Raw genomic sequence first — 14,621 nt, 5'->3', positions numbered from 1 at the left:
TGTTTGTATCCTTTTGCCACGAGTCTAGCTTTGAAAACGCTAACGTTTCCATCCTTGTCAGTTTTTACTTTGAAAAGCCATTTGCATCCGATTGGTGTTGCTCCATCGGGCAAATCGATCAAGTTCCATACTTGATTTTCTGACATGGAATCCATTTCCGATCTCATGGCCTTTAGCCATTTTTCGGAGTCGGGGCTCGTCATAGCTTGGTTGTAGGTACTCGGCTCATTATCTTCTAACAGTAGGATATCTGTTTTCTGAGATAATTCCTGGAGTCTTTGAGATCTACGAGGGGCCTGAGCAACTTTTGGAGTGTTCTCAACTAGTTGAGATGTCTCCTGCGAATTTAATTCGACTTGAGCGGGAGGTACTATCTTGACCTCGTTCTCCTCTTCCATACTTTGTGTATAGATAAGAGCCGCTAAACCTCTTGATATCTCTATATCTGTGTTTATTTGTTGCTCATATCGAATTTCATCGATATCTACATTTCTCCCACTTGTCTGCTTGGAAAGAATTCTTTTTCAAGGAAGACACCATCTCGAGCAACAAACACTTTGTTCTCAGATTCGTGGTAGAAGTAGTAACCCCTTGTCTCTTTTGGATAGCCCACAAAGAGACATTTGTCTGATTTAGGTGCGAGTTTGTCTCCTTGTAAACGTTTTACATAAACTTCGCATCCCCAGACTTTGAGAAAAGACAGCTTTGGAACCTTTCCAAACCATAATTCATATGGCGTCTTTTCTACAGCTTTTGACGGAGCTCGGTTAAGTGTGAAAGCAGCCGTTTCTAGAGCATACCCCCAGAACGTGTTTGGAAGATTTGCTAAACTCATCATAGATCGAACCATGTCTAACAAGGTGCGATTTCTCCTTTCAGAAACACCATTCATCTGGGGTGTTCCTGGCGGAGTGAGTTGAGATACTATACCACAACTCCTAAGATGATCGTCAAATTCTTGACTCAAATATTCACCACCTCGATCGGATCGAATGGCTTTTATTTTCTTGCCAAGTTGATTCTCTACTTCGTTCTGAAATTGTTTGAACATGTCAAACGATTCGGACTTATGCCTCATCAAGTATATGTAACCATAACGAGTGAAGTCATCCGTGAACGTGATGAAGTAGCCATAGTTACCTCTCGCCGGAGTACTCATTGGTCTGCATACATCCGTATGTATGAGTTCCAAGGGTTCTTTGGCTTGGTCTCCTTTTCCTTTAAAAGAAGACCTCGTCATTTTACCCATTAAACATGATTCGCATGTGTCATATGATTCTAAATTATACGAACCTAGAAGTCCATGCTTATGGAGCTTCTTCATGCGTGTCATGTTAATGTGACCTAAACGACAATGCCAAAGGTAACTTGGATTTGAATCATCTGACCGTAGCCTATTGGTTTCTATGTTAAAGACTTCAATCTCAATATTCGTAATATAGAGACCGTTGTATAGCTTAGCACTGGTATAAAACATTTCACCTTTGTATAAAGAACAACGCTGGTTTTTTATTAATAGGTGATATCCCTCTTTGTCTAATTCTGAGACAGAGATAATGTTTCTAGAAATAGAGGGTACATAATAGCAATTATGAAGTTCTAAAACTAGACCAGTTTCTAAAGGTAGACTGAATGTTCCTACAGCTTTCGCAGCAACCGTTGCTCTATTTGCTACTCGTAGGACAAGCTCCCTTCCAGATAAATACTTGATTCCCTTAAGGCCCTGCACATCATAAATGATATGAGCACCACATCCAGTATCGAATACCCAGGATTGAGAATTAAATGTATTTGCTAAGTTGACTTCGATAACACAGATACCTTGGTCGGAATCGTGAGTTCCTTCCTTTTTCCTTTTGTTCTTCTGAATCAGTTGAAGTTCTTTCTTTGATTCAGACATTCCAATGCCTCTCCGGATTGCCTTGGAAGTCCCGTACTTCCTCAACCGTGATTTGTTTCGGGACATGTCCCTTAATCGACGGATGATTGTGTGCGCATCCATTTTCCTGAATCTCTTTTGAAGATTAGGCTCCATGATGGCCAACATAAGGCAAGTTACTGAAATTGATTTCATCCGGATACTTTTGGCCTGCTTTTGTTCCTCAACCTTTGAGTTCGCAGTTATCCTTGGAATAGGGGTATCCAGTACGCTTTCTTTGTTTGTAGACTTGAGAACACTTCTCAATCTCTTTTCCCAATCAAGGAAGTTATCCATGTTCAATTTGTCCTCATCAAGGATTGAACATAGGTTGAAAAGATTGATTTTTGCCATAGTAAAACTACATGAAACAGAAAAAGGATTTTGCTAAGTATTACATTCGATAATTTTTTGCAAAAAGTCCTAAGTTTTTTGCCACATTATTCAAGATAAAACGTGTCCCTAGATGAATAATGCGATTCCGAGATCCCATCTCTCAAGGATTAAGCGAACTAGGGCCCTGCCCTTAATTCCCATTGATTTAGGTGAGTGAACACTTTCACTGATCATACCATATGATTCTCGGTTGATGGATTACATGTTTAGTGTAAAATTCAAACTTTTGCCTCGAGTATCCAAGACTCTCTTGCTGATCTCGTTGAGTAGAACCATTTAGACATGTAGGCCTCTTCTATAGGCCTACCCGCAATGTCTCAAGGTAGAGGAGGTACTCTGCGAAGGCCGACCCACCTTCCTCGAACAAGGGCGCAAGGAGTGTCTTAATTTGGATAGGCACTGTACTCAAAATTACTTTTAGGGACTTTTACGCTAGTCTGGCGTTCGTTTTAGTGAACTAATTAGCCTAACTAACATCCACGACATAAGGCGTAAAAGGTAAGTAAATGCGCGCAAGAAAGTAAATCAAGCACATATGGATCCTAATATGGCCCCTAACCTAGAAGATCTAATCTCCTTTGGTTTGCTTCTTGTTTCGCCTTTTAGTTCGTTTAGATCTCCATCTTTGAACCTCCATTGATTTCTCCCACTCGCCTTTGGATTTCCTCCTTGAGTTTCATCAATGGACTCATAAATCCTAAACTCTAATTACAAGACTCAAACGATTCGCAGATCGTGTAAACTTGAAATTAAAATTATTACAAAACATGCACCCATCCGTGCTTAAAACAAAAATAAGAAATAAATTCTATGGCCATACTAGTTTCCGCATTCACATCACATGCAATCATATAATATATTTCAAGGCTATCAATTATATATGCATGTATATCCGGGAGATACTTTTGTCGACATCCATATGTCATGTACGTACCTTAAGTCTACATCAAAGGATTAGACTAATGGTGTGTCTTGGTTTGATTCTAAAATCTGATTTTAAAGAGAAATTCCGTTTGGGCCTTGAATGGCCCGGGTTAATATCGGAAATATTTGGATTGGAATTTTGGGAGAAAATTTGGATAAAACTCCCACTCGAAAAATGGTCCCTTTTTGTGGTCCGAAAAGCCTTGAAAAAGCCAGGGACAAGCCCTAGACAAGTCCCGGCCCAAGCCCACAAAAGAGCTCGGACAAGGTCTGGACATGGCACGGCCCATAGGGCCGACATGTCCGGGCCGAGGCCAATAGGCCTGATCTCGTCCTGGCCGGAGCCAGGACGCTAGTCCAAGCACCAGACGCGTCGTAGACGCATCTGGTGCTGGACCGGACCAGCACTAGGTGTCTCGGACCTAGTCCGAGACACCCAGGACCCCAGACGCGTCTGGTGGTAGCTACTGGACGCGTCGCAGACGCGTCCTGGTTAAGCTACTGGTCGCGTCTGGAAGACGCGACCTGGAGTAGTTGGAAGACGCGTCCACCAGCAGTCTGGGACGCGTCTTCCAGACGCGTCCTCAAGGCTACTGGTCCGGCCAGGAAGCTTCCTGGCCGGACCCATTGAGTTTCTAAAACTCAATGGTTCCTTTTTTTTTTGTTGCAATTCTAAATTACTATTTCCAAAATTTGAAACACTTCTAAAATATCTCAAATTCTTTTTAGAACAATTCTAAATTTCCAAATTTTGTTTTTCACAAGTTTCCAAAAACTTAAAACAACTCTTTTAATCAAACCAATTTGGATCAATATTTTAGGTTTTGAAACTCTTTTCAAGAACAAATTTTGAAATCTTTTGACAAATACTTGAATCTTATCCAAAATTAATCAAAGTTTTGTGTTCAAAACACTTTTAAACACAATAATCTATCTAGAAAAGCATGGAATTGGTCCAAAACTTAGATAAGATAGGCTAATTGCAAGAGGCTCTGACGCCACTGTTGGGTTTTACACCCTTCTACTAGTGTTTATAGCGGAAATAAGACATCTAATGTCTACACTAGTATTCCCAGGATCACATGCATAAGCCTATGATAATCATTAATTAAAACTAGAAAGATAAATACCTTATTCGCTAGTTTTCCCTCGAACCTTTCCAATTGGTTATGAGAAGACCAAGAGCTTCAAGTGTAGCTCCTCTACTTGGGACACGAGCAATCAATTTGATCTCCCACCTTGTTGTATAGCTAGCACACCAATGGTGGTTGGAAGAAGAACTCCTTTCTTCTTTACTAGATAGATAGTTAACGGGAATTAGCTCACTTTCTCCTCTCTACTTGATGTGGTAGAGTAAGAAAGCTTAGAGAGAAATTCCACACCTTATTCTCTGCCCTAAGAGTGTTTATATAGAACCCTAATAAGAATCCACCTCCTTTTAGGTTTCCTAAAACACCCTTTAGAATAAGATTTAGGGAAATAGTCGAAAATAGCAACTATTGGTATTTTCTCAATTCCCTAAGGATGAGGTGTCCAAACACCACGAAAATTGGCAGATATAATTTTTATTATATCGGCAACTAACCTTCCCAAATTCAGCCCAATCCGAGTCCTAGAAGTACCCGAACCGGTCTAGGCCCAAAACCCTGTTTTTGGCCTTTTTGTACTATCTTTGCCTAATTCCTTTTTAGGCCTATGAGATATGTTTATGGGACACTCCCATGATTATATCTCACTCCCACTAGTCATATCCTAGATCAATTTGTCACTCTTATGTGTAACCCGTTGTAGGATCCGATCGAAGTTAGCCGCGAATTACTTCATAATTCGACGATCGTAGTTGGTCTCTAGCTACAACTCTACGATCCCTAAATCAATCGGATTTGATGATCTTCCACATCAATTGTCCTATCCGACAAATTGTTCGCATTGTCACCTTGGTCGAAGGACATCTCCTTCAACTCCTTCAATGACCACTATCAGAAATTACAAGGTGATTAAAAACTTTTAAATTGTTGCTGCTATCATTGGTTATTTATCAAAAATTACCGAATCTTGTGGTAAATCACAGATACTTGTGAATAAATTATACATACTTTACAGTAGTTTAAGTTATTCCAGACAGAAATTAACATAATTTATCAAACAGATCTCCAAAAATTGATTTATGACGAAGCTTTGAACATCAGAAACTATGTCACAACAGAAAAAATCATAAAAATCAACCCAAAAAATCTCACCATAACGTTGAAACAAACTGCTTTATGATGAAAAATAACCATGCAAATTCTGTTTTATATAGATTTTCACCTGAAAGTAATGATGGTTCGAAACCCAAACGAATCGAGAAACCTTTTCGTTTTAATGGCGATGATACCTCTTCAACTGAACCGGAATCTTGAAAGATTAAGAAAGTTGAAGAATAAAGCTGGTTTCTTACCTTCTGGAAGATGGCGATTCAATTTTCTCGTTGGGATTTTGGAGCGTTTCAATTTGAGAAAGTTGTGATTTTTCCCTAAACAGTACAACTGATGAGAGAGAAAGTCGATTAAGAGATTTTGTTGTAAACGGAATAATCCAAAAATCACGCTTCATTTAACCGTTACCAAGATTCGCTCGGCCCCACATTTAGAAATCCCGTGTAAATAGAGTAGGGACATAATTGGAAATAAAACAGAGATGGTAAGGGTTTTTTGACCAAAGAGTAAAAGGACTAAAAATCTATATTTTGGGAAGATTGGACCCTAAACCCTTTTTGAACATTATTTTGGGCTATATACCCACAGACCCATTTTTTTTTTACTAATAAAAATAGGCCGCGACTTTGGGGAATAAAGAATACTCTCCGGAGAATAAATTCTTTAGGGAATCTATATTTTTCTATACATTCTTCGGGAAATATTTTATTTTAGTCCAAAAACTCATTTGATTAGACATTGCCTCCTAATCTTCATCTTCCCTATCACCTCCACCACCACAACTTCCCGCAACCATCATTCTGACCACCATTGCCCCACCCAAAGTTCTCTTATCTACTTAAGGAGGGCAACAATTCCATTATTACTTAACAGAAATTTACAAGATTGATTTGATATTAACCGTTAATATTCAGAAATTTTTCAGCCAAAATCATCTTAATGCAAATAAAAGGGGGAACTATAGAGCACTTCATTTGGCTACAATATCCATGTCAGTCACTTTGGATGGATTAAGATGCATCATAATCTGATGAATTTTACAGTGTGAATGATCTAGTAAAACCCTAGGTTTTCGTCTGATGAACATCTCTGTCCATTGATGAAAAAAACTTTCAATGTACTACTTAATCAATGAGAGTACGAAATATCCAATGAGAATTGTTAATAAGCATACCTCGATGACTATCAATGGAGAAAAGTCCAAAATCTTCAAGTCGAATTCGGATCTGCGGTCTATAGAGGTAGAACGGTAGGGCTCGGACAACATAATAGTCAGGAAATTTCCTCTGAAAGATTTCCTCTGAAAGATATCCTCTTTCTCTCCCTACTTCTCCCTCTCTCTCTCTCTACTTCTCCCTCTCTCTCTCTCTACTTTCTCTCTCTCTCTAGATCTCTCTACTTTCATTTCTCTCTAGATCTCTCTACCTCCTCTCAAACAATGGCAAAGAACAAATTTTAGGGTTTGATCAAACTCTAGGTATACTGATTTCGCTAGAGAGATATTAGAAGTTTGAAGTTCCAAGAGTGATAATTTTTTCTATGGCTTTTCGTTTTGTAAGTTGGCTAGATTAGACCTTAAAGATAGAGAACGATATAAGAGAGATAAGGAATGAGAAGATGAAGATTAAGCGGCAAAGTTTAATCAAATCAATTTTTAGACTAAAAGATATATGTCTTCAAATTAATGTTTATTGAGTACTAAATATTTATTCCCGGAAGATCTTTGTTTATTGACCAAAGCAAAAAACTCTTTAAATTAAGTGTCATGCATACCCAAAGGAAACTTTAAACTTAATCATAACAAATTCGTTCTTTGGTCAAATATGGCAGATATAATGGAGGCGGCCGACATGAGTCAATTGATGATGATTACCCCCAGCCGTCAATGATGGAAACTATTTCAATGTACGGGATTGTCAATAGCATCTGCCTTTTTGACAAAATAAATAAATGAATTCTAACCAAACATCTGCAATGTAGCGGGTACATTTCAGCTTGCCACTTGTGCGACTGACTGTGACAATTCACCATTTTATGATTTTGATTGTTTTTTTTTTTTTTTGTTGTTGTTGAACTAGATTTTGATTATTCTATTTTTTTTGTCTCTTATCAGTTTGATTGTACTTTTTCTTTTTCTTTTTTCTTTTTTGAGAACCCATTACATTATCGTTACAATTGGTACTGAATACATCAAAGATGTGATAAGCATGCTACCTACCCAGTTAAATTCTAACATGATCTGGCCTATAGCCCACCCAAACTTTAACATAACCTAATCTATAGCCCAACTAAATAATGGTCTAAAGTCCAACTACGCTACATTATTTTTATCTTAATAGTCCCAATTCAAATAACAAAAGATTCCACCTTCTCTGAGATTCGAACCTGGGATCCTTGGTATTTCTGGAGTTTATGTCAACACCTTGGAACCACTTGGGCTACCAACTGTTGACATCATTTTGATTGTTCAACCATCCGTTTTCATCCTTAATCTACAAATGCTGGTGCTAGGAAATACTCCCTCCGTTCCAAATTAAGAGTCCACTATTCTTTTTTGGGATGTCCCAAATTAAGAGTCTCGTTCCTAATATATCATATAAAATCTCTTACTTTTCCATGAATACCCTTGCTTTAATATTTCTATATATGGTGCATTAATTAAGCTAATAATGCACAAATTCATTATTTTAAATTACTAATGGTCAAATTTGATTGAGTATCCTTGAATTACTTTAAGAAAAGTTATCAAACAAATAAGGGTAAACATGGAAGAAGAAAAAATATGAAAATAAGTTAGATTACCAATATGGGACTCTTAATTTGGGACGGAGGAAGTATAAAAAGGGTTATTTTCCAAATAGGTTCCAACTTTGTGACCAGCTTCGTGCCTAGCCCCTTATTTTATAAAAAATAGCTAGATGGTTTCCTTTTTTAGATTCTGTTATAACACCGTTAAGTAATCATCATCTCTCTCTGCACCATCTCATCTCCTCTCTCTGCCACCTCATCTTCTCACCACCTCATCATCTTCGCCGGCGAAGGTCGCCGGCCTACCAATTTTCCGGCTGGCGACCTTCAAACATTAAAAAAAAATTCCTTTTTCTCCTCTGAAAAAAATTATAGAGAGGAAACATATTTTTTTAAAATGTTTGAAGGTCGTCGGCCGGAAAATTAGTCAGTTGGCGACCTTCGCCAGTGAAGATGATGAGGTGGCAGAGAGAGGAGATGAGATGGAGGAGAGAGAGATGATGACTAGATAACGGTGTTATAACGGAATCTGAAAAAGGGGGGCATCTGGGTATTTTTGATAAAGTGGGGGCTAGGCAGGAAACTGGTCACAAAGTTGGGGGCTATTTTGAAAATAACCCATATGAAAATTTTGTCAAAAATTTATCAAATTTATTTTTCAACGGTTATAAGGAAATAATTTTGAACGAAATGTTTTGATTTTTTTTTTGTTGTTCGCAACCACCATTCTTTCTCTATATCTATAATGGTACAAATGACCTAGACATTATATTCTTGGATGTTAGACAACCCTTCTCCCATGTGAGACTATTCTCACACGCTCCCTTATGTATCTCGTGGTTAGCCTTACACGTTTTTTTTTTCGAGTGATGTGAAACAGGTGCGGCTTTTCAACATATCACGTGTGCTCCTAGTTCTAATATCATATTAAGTTTGTGTCATTCAACTCACAATAAATTGGCAATGAGTGGAGAGGACCTAGACATTATATTTTTGGTTGTTAGTTTCACAGTCGACAACCTTGAATTTTTTTCCGATTTTTCTTCTCGTTCGGGCACCTCCTTCAGCCACCACTATAATTTATCTCTCTCTCTCTCTTCCTTCCCCTCCCTATCTCCTCCTCCCATCTCTCTCTTCTCCTTCCTCTTTCTGATCTTGATCTTCAACTTTTCCGTCCTCCCGTATATATAGTATATATATACATATATATATATATATATATATATATTCATTCCTTTCATTTGGATTCCTAGTAGAAGGAAATAAATGCTACCCAAGCTTTAATGATTTTTTAGAGACACTTGGAGGAAAAAATGTTTCGTAGACATTTTAAACCATTTTGAGACATTTCAGGACATTTATCCGTAGACAAAACGTCTTTATAGACATTTCAAACTATTTGGTTTATAGACAAAATGTCTTGGAGACATTTCAAGACATTTAGTCCATAGACAAAATGTCTTGAGGACATTTCAAGATATTGAATCCATAGACAAAACGTGTAGTGGATTTACTATCATCATCATCATCATCATCATCATCATCATCATCATCGCCATCGCCATCGTCATCCTCATCATCATCATCATTATCATCATCATCTCATCATTGAAGGACAATTAGTAAACATTTGTTATTTTAATATTATCATTATTTTCTAATCATATGAAATAATATTTCAAAAATATATTTTTTGACTTTTGTAGACATCTTTGGATATCTAAGGATATTGATGAACAATTGGTGGACATTTATTATTTTAATATTATCATTATTGTCTAATCATATGAAATAATATATTCGTTCTAATGTTTCAAGAATATAATTTTCGACTTTTGTGGACATCTGCAGATATCTAAGGATATTGATGGACAATTGGTGAACATTTATTATTTTAATATTATCATTATTGTCTAATCATATGAAATAATGTATTTGTACTCACGTTTCAAAAATATATTCTTCGACTTTTGTGGACATCTGTAGGTATCTAAGGACATTGATGGACAATAAGTGGACATTTATTATTTTAATATTATCGTTATTGTCTAATCGTATGAAATAATATATTTGTACTAACATTTCAAATATATATTTTTCGACTTTCGTAGGCATCCGCGAATATCGGTGGACATTGATAGGCATTTGGTTGATATTTATTATTTTAGTATTATTATTGTCTTATCATATGACATGAAATATTTTTATTAATACTTCAAATATATATTTTTCGACTTTCGTAGACATCCAATAGATATCTGTGGACATCGATGGACATTTGGTAAATACTTCTTATTTGAATATTATTATTATTGTCTTATCATATGAAAGAACAAATTTTCATTAATGTTTCGATCTGTTTCGAAATTGTATTTTCTTTTTTACTTTTGTAGACAACTTTGGAAATTGATGGACAATTAGTAGACATTTATTATTTAATATAGTCTAATACGAGTAATATAGTAATATAATAATATAATAATATAATAATATAATAACATAGTAATATAATGATAAGAAAATATTATAATAATAGTGTAATATAATTTAGTATCATAATGATTAATATTGTTATAAATTATTTAATATATATTATTAATCTGATTTGGTAATAACTAGGTTTCCACCCCGTCCTACGGGCGGGGAAGATCCCTCTTGGCTAACGCCTTTGAGGAAGAGAAAAATAAATTTAAATTACAACATAAATTACATTAACTTTCCTTAATTTGTAAATCATATTTCGAAATCAATAGAGGAGAGATAACAGTGTGTTTAAAGAGGAGAGTAATTTCTACTGTAAAGTTGGTAGTTTATGTAATCCGTGGGAGAAAAAAATAGGGAGAGAAATATGTGTGTAGTTAGATACCCTTCTTTTTTTAGTGTATTTACATAAAAAGATTTTATATTATCCGTCAGATGTGTTCCGAACCAAATCTCTAAAATAAAATGAACGGCCAGACTTATCCCCTGAATAACCGACTGATCTGTTTTAATATAATAGATAATAATATTATTACTATAATTATTATTATAATAACATAATAGTAATTAATATTGTTATATAACATTTATTATATATCATTAATCTAATTTGATGATAATAATTACTTTTATTATTTTCCTCACTGAAATGTTCCCAAGTGTCCTCAAGTGTCTTCTATATTTTTAGAAACATTTTATCTCCAAATACTTAAAATGTCCATATAACCATTTTTTCTTGTAATGTCCTTAATTTCATGTCTCAAACGAATAACAGAGACATTTCGAAATATTTGAAATGTCCCAAACGAATAACACAAACATTTGGGGGCAATTTAAATGTCCCCAATCAACAACACGAAGATCTGGAGACATTTGAAATGTCCCCTACCCAATGTAATTGAAATTAGAGAAAAGTTTTAAAACAAAGATTACATATAAAAAAATTGTTGATCCAAGGGATTGAACCTTAGTCAAATAGGTGGTAAGGAGATAGTTCTACCAGCAGGCTAATTAAACTTTGTTCTTTTATGTTGTGTATTACATAAAATAATAGCATAACCTTCGTGACTTGGGGCTATAATGTAAACCGATACCGCTAGGTCGAGGGGGACCATGGCCCCCTTCGGCCTAGCTGTAGTTCCGTCCCTGTCCCCAACTAATAATACGGATATTGAGCGACATGAAAATGTCCCGCAATGTCCTGAACCACCACCACCCCCTAAGTTCAAGTTCATTATTTGACTTGTTTTGGACTACTATAAGTGTCAATCTACAGGTCTTGTAAATTGAAATTTTGATTTGAATCTGCATTTTGTTTGATATAATGAAAGAGGACAGCTTTCAACAAAAAAAAAAAAAAAAAGAAAGAGGACAGATAGCTTGACTACCCGAATAGCCTTTTGTGATGCTTTAGCAGGAAGGGTAAAGTGGGAGACTAACTTTAGCGACACAATTCAACAAAAAAGAAAAAAACTTTAGCGCCACACGAGTCCATCCAATAAACGACGGTATGGGCCATCTTTGGTGATCAAATTTAATACTTATTGGATTCAACAAACCAAGATGCATGTAGGATGAATCCTTCTCAATTCGGCCAACTCTATAATAGATCAGCTGGTTTTTCAAGCCGATATGTTGATTTAGACAATGGCCAAAAACCTAGATTGTTATCTGTCTGGATCAAGCAAACAATATATACCCAACTTAATGCAGTTCATGCATCAAGCAGTTTTAACCCATTCTTAGTTTCAAATTTGGCGACAAAATTACTCGATCTAGTTCGAATCATCGAAAAATATGTTTGGTTCGTCCACAATCCTGAAAACGCACCGGTTTGGAGGACTTCCCAAACCAACGTACTGTTTGAGAGATACCACAAACCAGTAGTCGATCTCGATTTTCTCGATGAAGGAGATCCAAATTAGATAGAGAGAAGGAAAGAGGAGAGGGAGGAGGACCGACAGAGAGAGAAGAATAAATGGAGGTAGTGTTGGTAGTGGAAAGAGAGAAGAAGAGAAAATAGGAAAAAAATGATGATGGTGGTGGTGGTTCGAATTGGTGGGAGGGAGACAAGGTAGAAAAAGAAGACACTTCGAAAATGTATCAAAATTCAAATGTTTATGTATTTCTTCAAGATTCAATTATTTATTCTTTTTGTTCTCTTTTTCCTCCATTAGGGGACTAAAACCGGTAGTGATGTTATAAAGGTGGGTCGGGTTGTATCTGGGACCGCACCGTTCCGTATATGCCTGATCCGGTCTGGTCCATACGGAAAACGGGTCAGGCCAACCCGAGCTCTATTCCGGGCCCGGGCTTAACCTATGGTTTGGGCTTAACGGGCCAGGCGCGACCCCCCGTCAAAAGCCTGTCAAAACCTATCTTTTTTAAATTCTTTTATTATTTTTTAAAAGGGTCAATGGGTATAAGACCCAAAATAATGTTCAAAAAAGGTTTATGATCCAATCTTCCAAAAAAATGGATTTTTAGTCCTTTTACATTATGGACAGAAAACTCATACTTTATGAAACAACTACCGTTCATGTCCCTGCTACAAAAATCGTGGGATTTTACTTTGGGCAGACTGAATCCGGAAAGTTTCTTCTTAGTTAGGCGTGATTTGGGGGTTTTTTAAGCCAGTAACGACATAAAACAAAATCAATTTTTCTCTCTCTTCCAAACCGTTTTGGAAAGCAAATCTCTTCCCAAATCGATTCAAAACAAAACCCTAACTTAACTTTCAGATTTGGAAATAGTATATTTTCTGAGATCAGTTAGCTTGATTTGGGGGTTAATATTCAAAACGTATAAATCACTTTCTCTCACTTAACTTTCAGATTGGAAAGAGTATATTTTCTGGGATCAATTTAGGGTGATTTGGGGGTTTATATACAAAACGTATATATCATTTTCTTTAATTAACTTTCAGATTTGGAAATAGTATATTTTTTCGGGAACATTACATCAGCATTTGTTTTCGTTTTTACTCATACATAAATACACATCGAATACAAATTATGAAACAATTACGTAAATTATGTGTTATTTATGACGAGAAAACTATCATTTGTCATATACACAACGTAATTTATCGAATGTATGAGTGTCATGTTCAATAAATTACACATAATTTCTTTTACATTATACATCGTTGACATTCTGTTATACAAAAAACGTACAAAATCTTCTCTGGTTAAAAAATGGTGCCCATCCATGTACTCTCCATTTGTAGTCTTGAGCAGGACAAACAACAATTACACTATATTGTCGAAGAGCATATCGAAATGCTTTCGCGCCACCAAGAAACAACTGACCAACTTCAGTAAATATGTCATCCCAGCCATCAGATTTTAGTTTGCTGGTCTTACTTAGATTGGATGATTCTGTAGGAAATTCCATAACTAACAGCAAAACTACAAAAAGAAAATATATACATTTGTCAACAAAACATATAATTTACCAGAAACGACATGTATAATGGAGTAAATTATGCATACTATTTATTAAACTTCATAATGTGTTGGGAGACAAACAAAACTTTAGTTTGAATCAAAAGGTCACTATTATGTGAAAAAATATGTATAATGTGCAATAAATTACATATATTTTTCGGAACATTATATTGTACTAGAAACGGCAACTATTTTGGGAAAAAATTACGCGTAATGTTGAATAAATTATATCTAATGTATGCACATTTATAAGATGTTTTTGATATTATTTATAAAGTATGTATAATTTGTAACAAAATACATATATTTTACATTCTGTTATAAAAACATTGTACAGAAGATGTTTGCGTAATGTACTAGAAAGTATTATAAACTACCTATATTGTATATTCTGTTATGAGAAACCGACGGATAATCACCTGATTCGAAAATTGTTTGGATAGAAAAATCTGATGTGAAGAAATATCAGAAAACACAGAAGCTTAAACATAAATCTAAAGAAATATG

This window comes from Eschscholzia californica, unplaced genomic scaffold (genome assembly GCF_041429995.1).
Source record: "Eschscholzia californica isolate CP2 unplaced genomic scaffold, dmEscCali1.0.p SCAF_3, whole genome shotgun sequence".
NCBI classification, from domain to species: Eukaryota; Viridiplantae; Streptophyta; class Magnoliopsida; order Ranunculales; family Papaveraceae; genus Eschscholzia; species Eschscholzia californica.
This window is presented reverse-complemented; position numbering follows the sequence as displayed.